Source organism: Benincasa hispida, chromosome 5, assembly GCF_009727055.1.
Source record: "Benincasa hispida cultivar B227 chromosome 5, ASM972705v1, whole genome shotgun sequence".
Lineage (NCBI taxonomy): Eukaryota > Viridiplantae > Streptophyta > Magnoliopsida > Cucurbitales > Cucurbitaceae > Benincasa > Benincasa hispida.
Genome location: NC_052353.1, coordinates 57,480,776 through 57,490,566, shown reverse-complemented (window position 1 = coordinate 57,490,566; position 9,791 = coordinate 57,480,776).

Sequence of the window (9,791 nt, the reverse complement as noted above, 5' to 3'; positions counted from 1 at the left end):
ATGTTGAATTTTTATTTTATACTTTTATTTAATCTTAAATTAGGTATTTAAATCTATTGATATTAATAATAAATATTCTGTAAAGTAACAACCTAAATTTAGATTAATAATTAAAATCGATAGACACCAATAAATATTTAAAAATATTTGTAATAATTATATAATTTAAAATAATTACCCTAATAAATATTATTGATTAGGCAGATTAATAAAAATATTGAAGATATATCAATCAATAGCTCTTTAATGTTAATGAATATTATGATTTGGTATTTAATATTAATTTTCACTGATTTTAAGACAGGTGTTAGGACAGGAGATGTGTGGTTGATATTTCACCAATTACAGTTGAATTAGATGGAAAGAGAGGAGTATTTACATATCATTGCTTAATTTCCAATTGATGTATACAAGAATATAGCAAATTTCCATGGAAATTATTCACACAAATTAAGCATATCTCCAACAGCTGAAGAACATGACCATTCTGAGAGATTCCTCAGACTTATTATTATTGCTTTGCTGCATAGCAGAAACCATATTATAGCCCATGGTTTTCTTTTTCTTTTTCTTTTTCTTTTTTTATTTTGCTGTACTTTACTATAACTACCCCTCAAAACAACCTTCTAAACCGGGAACTCCAAGGGTAGTCTTGGGTTTTCGCTTTTCGCATCTTCTAGACTTTTTCTTTTCTTTTTTGGATCTTGGAAATGGATTTAAAATCAGTATACGTGCCTCTAGTCTTAGTAAATAGTTATTATTATTATTATAATATTTGGAGTTTTAGTATATAGTTTTTGACATTTATGTTTCATATTTTAATGCCTTCCAATTGTTTCTAAATTTATAGATGGTAGTTTACCAAAAAAATAAAAAATAAAAAATCTTCAGTATACGCTAACAGCATTACCTTATTAAATGGTAAAAAAAAAAAAAAAAAAACCAGTTTTACTTAGACTAACAAGTAGCATCAACTTGTATTATCAATTTCGAGATTAAATATTTGATTCATCTCATAAATTATCAAGGGAAAAAAAAGTTAAAGTCTATTTGACTTAGTAGTATTGGTATGATTTTCATTTAAAGCGGGTGTTAGAGGTTCAATCTCCCACTTCACATGTTGTACTAAAAAAAATTATGAGAACAAAATATTATCTATAAAGCACAAGTACTTCATGTGAGATAAAGAATTCGTATCAAATACCAATATTTTTAGATACTTCTTAGATACATATCTGACATGTGATTTGACGTATGTATTTATCTACTTATCTTTTTTTAAATAAAAAAAGATAAAAAAAAAAGCTCATATAATCTTTTCCAATCTAAAACTAGATAGCCTATTTAAAAAGTTTACTACTCAAGTCCAAAACTAAAAGAGAAAAAATAATGAAAAATCGAAAAAATCTAGTTTTCATCTTCACATTTGGGTCCTCACAAAGTCCACCAAAATATAACACACTTGAATATCTTCAACAATTCAATGAAGAAGCTCTTCATTTATCTTCATACTTCTCACTGTAATCTTCTTCTTATTCTTCTCTAATCAATATGAGTCGCTTTTCTATTGCATTTTATCGACTATTTTACTTCAACATCTTAGATGTTGTTTTTTGTATTGTATTTTGCACTATGTCATTAACTTGTATGCTAAATTTATCTATATCCTAGATTTTTTTAAGACAAAGGAAACGTATCTTCACTATACCAGTATCCTGGTTTTTTAGAAATTGGCGTATAGTCGTATTCTATCGTATCCATATCTTGGATATGTATCTGTGTCTGTACTTTATAAAGTATTATCTTATTTCTTATCAAATGTTTAATTTTTTATACTTTATTCTTAGAAAAGGAGATGGTATAGCCTTGTTCAATGAGACAAGAAACCAATATTAAATTCCTCTTAATATGAGGAACTACAAAAACATTATCCAGTAATAGATAACGTTTCTTGTCAACAAATAACTTCAGCCTGCCTACAGCAACAGCTGAAACAACCTCACCGGTACCAACTCGAAGAGTCATCTCTCCCTGTGGCAATGTTTTCCAAGAACTAAATCCTTGGTAAGAGAAACTGACATGATCGGTAACACCTGAATCAATGATCCAGACAGAATCATCATTTTCTACCAGACACGTCTCTAAGATCAATAAATCATATTTACTATCTTGTCTCCTCTGTTGGAGAGTAGTGAGATCAAAGTCGTTTGCCACGAAATTCGTTTCACACGATTCTTTCCACTATAAGTAATCGGTCATATTAAAAGCTTTAAACAGAAATACTAACGAATTGCTGAAAAGAAAAACACATTGACCTACGTTAGGTTTTAAGCAAATACCCGTTGTAAAATAAAAGAACATTCAATAAGGTTTTAGAAAAACTAATATGAACCCCGTGTGACGTCTAGTTTCGCAATGACGCTTCAAAGGTTTAGGATAAAAGCCGCCGAAGGGAGATCAGTTATCCCTCCTCTGAATTGAGAAGATCTCAACCAGTCATTAATACTAGAACAACTATTGCTCCTATAACGACTAGCCATCATTGATTTGGCCAAGAGATCGTTAACTTACTTAACAATCTCCCATAAGTGTGACCCACCATTTTAGGCCCTAGAGGTCCGCCTTCAAAAAGCCGAATCCAAAGGGGAAAAAATCCGATTGGGGCAAAACTAAAGGACCCTATCACCATTTCTGGAGTTCACCTTGATCTTGACTAACTGCACAAAACCCATTACGAAGGTGGACAGCTCTCAGGCTGCCACGAGGGACAGTAGATCTTAGGTAGTTTGACCTACAGGAGGATCACCTCAAACCCACGTTAGCAGCTATGAGTCTCCGCTCACTTAGATATTAATCATCAAAGCACAATCTCGCAAGCGATGCCTTAGAGTACGAGCAAACGTATGGCGCAATGGCGGTTAATGCGCATATGCGATCAAGTCACGGATAACTCAGTGTGAATATGACAGGGAAAAGTTGAGTGAAATCATAGACATATGTCGACTATATCTCTCTTCCCACGTGAGTATTTTATACCTAGGTTAGCTTACTTAGAAGAAAAAACGGCTAAGGCATTTTAACTTAAGTCGACCTTTTAGGTTTGCCCAAGAGTAACATTACCTTGGGATAGTGAAACAACTTTTGATCAGTCACCATTTAAATCTTTAACGTGATCTTTGACCAAATCGTCGTATGCTTGTTGAAAATTCTATCTAATTCACCTTCCAACTAGGTTCCTTAGGTAGGGATTTTTACGTTTCCACAACTAAGGAAACCCACCTAGCCAGAAACCGGCCTTAGAAAAAGGTGTCTCTTATCAGATAGATTTAAAACAAAATTTACTTTTATTACCAAACCAATTAATCCTATTACCGATTTTAAAAGTTATTAATTTTCTAGGTTGCTAAAACCCTTTTTAGAACCACTTGAACTTAGGTCCTAATCTCAATCCAATCTTTAGAAAACTCTTTAAAAACTTGAGTTCACCCTAAGTCTGCATGCAAACTCTGAATTTATTGAATTTTTAGGTCAATTTCCTTTATCAACCACTATAAACAGAACACCAACACCCATGTTGCAAGCTAACACATGCAAAGGCCATTTCATACGATTATAAATAACCTAAGTGTCATGTGATGCTCAATGCTATTGTCGATCATTGCTACTTTATATAACAGCTTATACACAAAACAGCAAGGAAACACAGCCAAAACATGCTTCCATTCACCCTTTATGTATATAACATTTACAATAAAAGGATGATGATGATAATGTTTACTGCATGCAAAAATAAATCCTTATATACATGATACATGCACATGCTTTCAAGTAATTTCTTCGATCTATTATAACATTTATAATACATGATGCTAATGAATAATTGACAACTAGCGTGGATTTTTAAACTATATTGTCAAACACGTAGTGGTTTAACATTACTCAAACATTGGCATATAGAACATAATACATGATAAGAAAAAGACCAATTGTGTGAGGGAACCGGTAATTGCCTTTTAAAAATACACAAACCAAAGCTAAGCTATACAAAGACATGAGTCTCTAGTTTCAAAACAGCGCGAACGAGTGTTAACCGCTCGTGGCAAAACATCGCATTTTCTATGACCATCGTGTGACAAAACTCCCTGCGCGATATCTACCACGATAAAACAATACGTTCTTGCTCTATCGCTCTACAACACTCCCAAAGCTAAACGAGCAATTACTACACGATCGTTCAGAAAAATCTAAACGATCGTTTAGCTATTACTACACGATCGTGTACCTTTTACTAAGCGATGAAGTCTGAGGTACACGATCGCTTAGCGTGCTTCACACAACGCCCGCCTTCCGCGATTGTCTAAACGACTACGATGTTATGGAGCACCATCGCCTAAGTAATCGCTTAGCTAGTGCCTCCGTATCACATACGTCCGATCGTGTAGGTAGTAACTAAACGATGAAGCTTGCTAACTACACGATCCTCTAGCACGCGCCTTTTACTAAACGATGAGCATCACATACTCCCACTTTGTTTGTCTACCTCCAGCGCCTATGCGATCGGGCAACCAATGCTACGTGATAGAGTAAACGATTTACCTCATCGCTTAGCATTTGCTAAACGATCGTTTAATAAATAATACACGATCGTTTAGAAAAATCTAAACAATCGCTTAGTTAAATCCCAACGATCGTTTATCTAAGGCTACACGATACGACCAACACTTGGTCTTCTTCTTCGTTGAGAACTGCATCTCCATGCTTCGAAACTTCATCACGAACGACTCAATAACCTCAAACTCTTTGAATTATAGACTTAATTACAAAGTTAATTATGCCAAAAAACACAGGGGCTCTTACAAATTAACACTTCTTAATTCCAGAAAGCTTTAACAAAAAGGCAATTAAACCTGAAATATTCATCAACTTCATCCACAAATGCAGAAAACAATTAACCACAAATGCAGAAACCCACCACGACTATCAAATGAAGTTCAAAATAGAGTTGTAATTTGGAAAATCAGAACAACCTAGCTTTGATACCAATTGAAGGAAATCGAACAAGAGGATTTTCATGAGCAGTAAAATAGATCATTCCAAATTACAATCATGTATGAACATTACAAATTACAGTCGTAAACAAAACATACAGTTATGTAATCAATACAGAAATTACAGCATGATAACTACAAATAAACAAGGAAAATGCTACGAACATTTGTAAACTTGTCTCCACGCTCCTTGCTCACGAACACTAGAACACATCAACCTCGAACGCTCAAACAACAAGATCGCTCCGCAGCACGAACACCGTGCACTTGATCTTAGCAATGTCCTCGGTCACGAACACCTCAACAAAACGGACATCCTCCATAGAACCTTGACGGTGTCAAGTGGAGCATGACACCACCAAGAAGGCTACCTTGGTATTCTCGGTATGAGAATCCAGAGGGTGGGCTCTGTGTGGACTTGGAATGAGGCAAATGACTGAGGAATGAACAATCGAGTACACGATTGGGCAAGTGGGAGAAGATAGAAACTTATCGTATAGGTCAATGCCCAATCGTTTAGCAAAAGCTAAGCGATTATCTAGCAAAAGCTAAGCGATCGTTTAGCTCATTGCTTAGTATCGTGTTTGACGCTTACAAAATACTACACAATCATTTACTAAAACAAGTTGTCGCTTAGTAAATCTGTATTTACTTGACAAGCTCTGTGAGATTCTTTTTCGAGAGAGAAATCTCAAATTAATTTTGACAAAAACTTACTTAAATTAGGAAAACAAATTTTCTTTTATCTCACGGTTACCATGAACCACCAATAACCTCACACTCAATTGGTTATTAGAGAAAAAGATTTAATTATCAAATAATTAATATTATTATAAATATAAATGATAACCAACTTATCATACTATATTTATAACCTATAGTTTTAATATTTCATCTCATGAAACATATAAACCATAGTTCTTTTACTATTTCATGGTACTTAATGTAAATCTCATTTACACTAATCCTCCACTAGATGTATCTCATACACCAAACTAATTAAGCCATATATAATCAAATAACCTCTTGTCAATTTGAATATTTCAAATCAACACCAAGAACTGATCCTCATTTGAATCCATTGAGCTACCAAGGGGACCTTATAGACCTGTAGCTCAAAGCTCCAACGATACGTGAATAACTGACTAAACTCTTTAGTCATGGGATCCACCATCCGTAAACTGTTAGGCACTCCACTAAAGACTAACAACTGAACTCTCCTTACCACAGATATATTATGTGTCCATCTTAACCAATCAGCAGTGCGACAACCATTCACAGATCGCTCGTAAGTACAGCTGAGCCAATAACCGTTATGCCCCTATAGTTACATCTAACTTCTTAAGTACCACTGATCCCTCTAATAAACATAAGTCATAGTCCTACTATGACTGAGTCCTCTCTTTCAAAGAGAACCTGTGACCACTATGTTCAAGCCCTGGAATCAGCTCTCAAGGGAGCAATCTCTCTACTTATCCCTGCTTCAGGAAAAGAGTGAATTCCATCTTGTGGATTGAGTTCCCAGCTCCCAGATCAGACAAGTCCCCAAAAAGGTAGACATATTGAGTTGGAAATCTAGCCACTCTCATCCATACTAATCAAAGGACCGCTCTCAAAGGCAGGAGTTCCCAAAACACTCAGGATTGAGGTCGTGTCACCTATGGTCGTTTAGGTGAGATGTAAGTCTCTAGTATCAACGACATTATATACAGAGTCTAACCATCTCGTGGTCCAGGTCTTATATAAACTCTTTGTATAGGACACCCCCGCTCGCACGTCTCCACATGAATGGTCCGGGTCTACCATCTGTAGTAGTTTACAACACTTACAATCCTCTACAAAGCGAGCCGTATCCGTATTGTCACCAGGATTAGGTATCCCACCTTAATCCTTATACTACAGACCTATTTAGGTTATCACTTAAGGCATGATCCACTTGTATATCATATATACATGCTTAAGTTCACATAAGATAACCAAGGAACTTTGTTTATTGGATATGAGTAAATGCCAGAATGAAATAACAATTATTTTATTCATCAAACAATGTGTATCTTTACAAAACAACGAGACTCCGGAAGAATTAGGACACCAATCCCAACAGCCTCCAGGCTGAGCATGAAAATTTATTACAAACTAATGAAGCTGACCGTAGGATGTGTTGACATATGTTCTTCTCCCACTTACTATGAACACTCTCTCCATTCACCTTGTTATTGACCTATGCAAACACCATCCATAGGGGACACAAGCAAAGGTGCCTCAAGGCCGAGCATAGATCTAACGGTGTGAACTATATAGGAAACGTGAAAGGAAACTAAAGTATCATATACATCATTTTCCTTCCATTGAGCATTCTACCTAGGGTTGATTAACTTAGAAAAAATCAGCTAATAATTTTTTTTTACTAAGTGTTTGTCAACTTTGCCCAAAATAACATTTACGTTGGTTAGTTTAACAATGTTTATTATTGTTCATTAAACATTTTAACAAACTTTAATCATTCATTGCATGTTTGTAACAAATTTATCTGATTCACTTCCTGATCAATTCCCAGGTAAGGGTGTTCCATTTTGATCAGCTTAAATACCACAGCCTAGACAAAACTGTCCTAAGACAAATATCTCTTATAGATATATTTGTTACAAATTTAATCTTTTATTCAAAATCAACTTAATCCTATTAAACTGAATTAAAAGATTAAACCTATTTCTAATTGTATTAGAAATTTATTAAACATAGGTTTAATGTGAAATCAATTTTAAATTATTTAACAAAATTAACCTAGGTTAGCATGTGACTCTTTATTATAGATTTTAATTCTAATTTCATTTAACTTATAATCATTATAAAGATTAAATGAAACAGTTAAAACCTATACATGCATCTCATGACATACTTTAAAAGATTATAACGATTATAATTTACTAAAGTGGTGTCATGCATCATGTATTTTCTTTTTCATTATATTACATACATAACAATTACATACTAACGTAATGGAAAAATAAACATCATCCATCCATACATCTAAACTATATATTATAATTTTTGTAATATAAATGATGCATGGAAATGTTGTTTATGCATGCATTCATACTTAATAGCATTTATACATTATGATGCATGAGCATACTTAATAAATCATGCAACCTTATAATATAACATTTATATTAAAATGATGCATAAACAAATGTGTATCATGTGGTGGGATTTTTCTATATGACATACATTATAACAAACATGATAATAAAATTAACCATACATCATATGCATAATTAAAAGCAACAAATCGGACCGGGATTGACTTCCTAAAACATTAATTAAATTAATATAACAATAATATTAATTTAAATAATAAGATACATAATTATTACAAATAATAATTAAAAAACAAGAAGAACCGCCACTTGAACCGCTAGAAGCCACGAACCACCGGTATGGATTGGTCTCCCGCGTGCATGCCTCATGTCTGGAGTGTAATAACGCTTGATAGCAACGTCATTATGCTGGCTTTTTGCTAACCATAGTGTAACGCTATGCTGCCTACAATGTTGTGACGCTTTGCACAGCGTTACAACGTAGTAGCTGGAGCGTATCGACATTGTAATTCATTCTTTGTATGCACATCTTTTCTATTTGATGAATTATTAATAGCAAATTTAATTCATTCTTTTTTTTTTAATCAATTTATTCGTTCTTATATATATATATATTATAGCAATATTAATTCAAGTTGAAGGTCTAATTTTCTTGAAATAAAAAGTAACTTGACTGGTTAGATTAATATACGTAGAAACATGCAATTTTCCTTACAAACTTAAATAGATTTCTAATGTCAAAACAAGTTAGAAAAACGGGGCGTTTGGAATAAGGAGTTGATTATTATAGTCTTAGATTAATATGATTAGGTTATAATAGTTTGTGTTTAGGGAGTAGATTGATTTAGTTTGGATTATAATTATATGTGTTGAAGGTGTAAACTATTTTAGTTTGAGAATGAAATAGTAAACAATCTAGTAAAAAATACAAAACGATGAATGTAAAATAGTAAAATTGTCGAAAATAGTAAATATTGTGGTAAATGAGGATTTTGAAATGGTGTTTACTGAAATTAATTAAGGAATATAAAATAGTATTTACTGGTTATTATGATCTTAAAATATTCCTTGCCCCAAACGTCTCTAAACATTTTGAGTACCAAAATATAAATTCGTTACAAAATGCAAGTTAATTCATTTAAAACGAAGCATATAAAATAATCAAATTAATGACTACAAAAACTTTGCCTCGTTGGAGTATCAAAGTTAGGCACTCAAAATCACCATCAGTCACCGGCCGGCAGCTTCCAATGCACCATTCTCCACCACTAATTTTTAGCAACAAAGCCTTCATTTCATCCACAATATGGCTACACTTTTGCAGAGAAACATACGCCAAAAAAAAGATCACGAAATGAAAATTTAATAAGACCGTCACAATATAATTGTTTGTTGACGTCGTAACGGTTGATATATGTTCCAAATTGGTTCGTTTCATAACCACATGTACCCTTCAATATAGGTTTGAAATACCATCGTTAAATTTTTCTTTCACCAACGTTGTTTTAACTCCTCGAGTAGTTTCTCGAAAGAAATGGTTAAAAGAAGTACGTCATGAATTAGGGCCCCAACAACTCAAATACATGACGGTTCGAAGAGACTCTTCAGCCTTTTTTATCTTGTCCCTCTCGCCCCCAGAGAC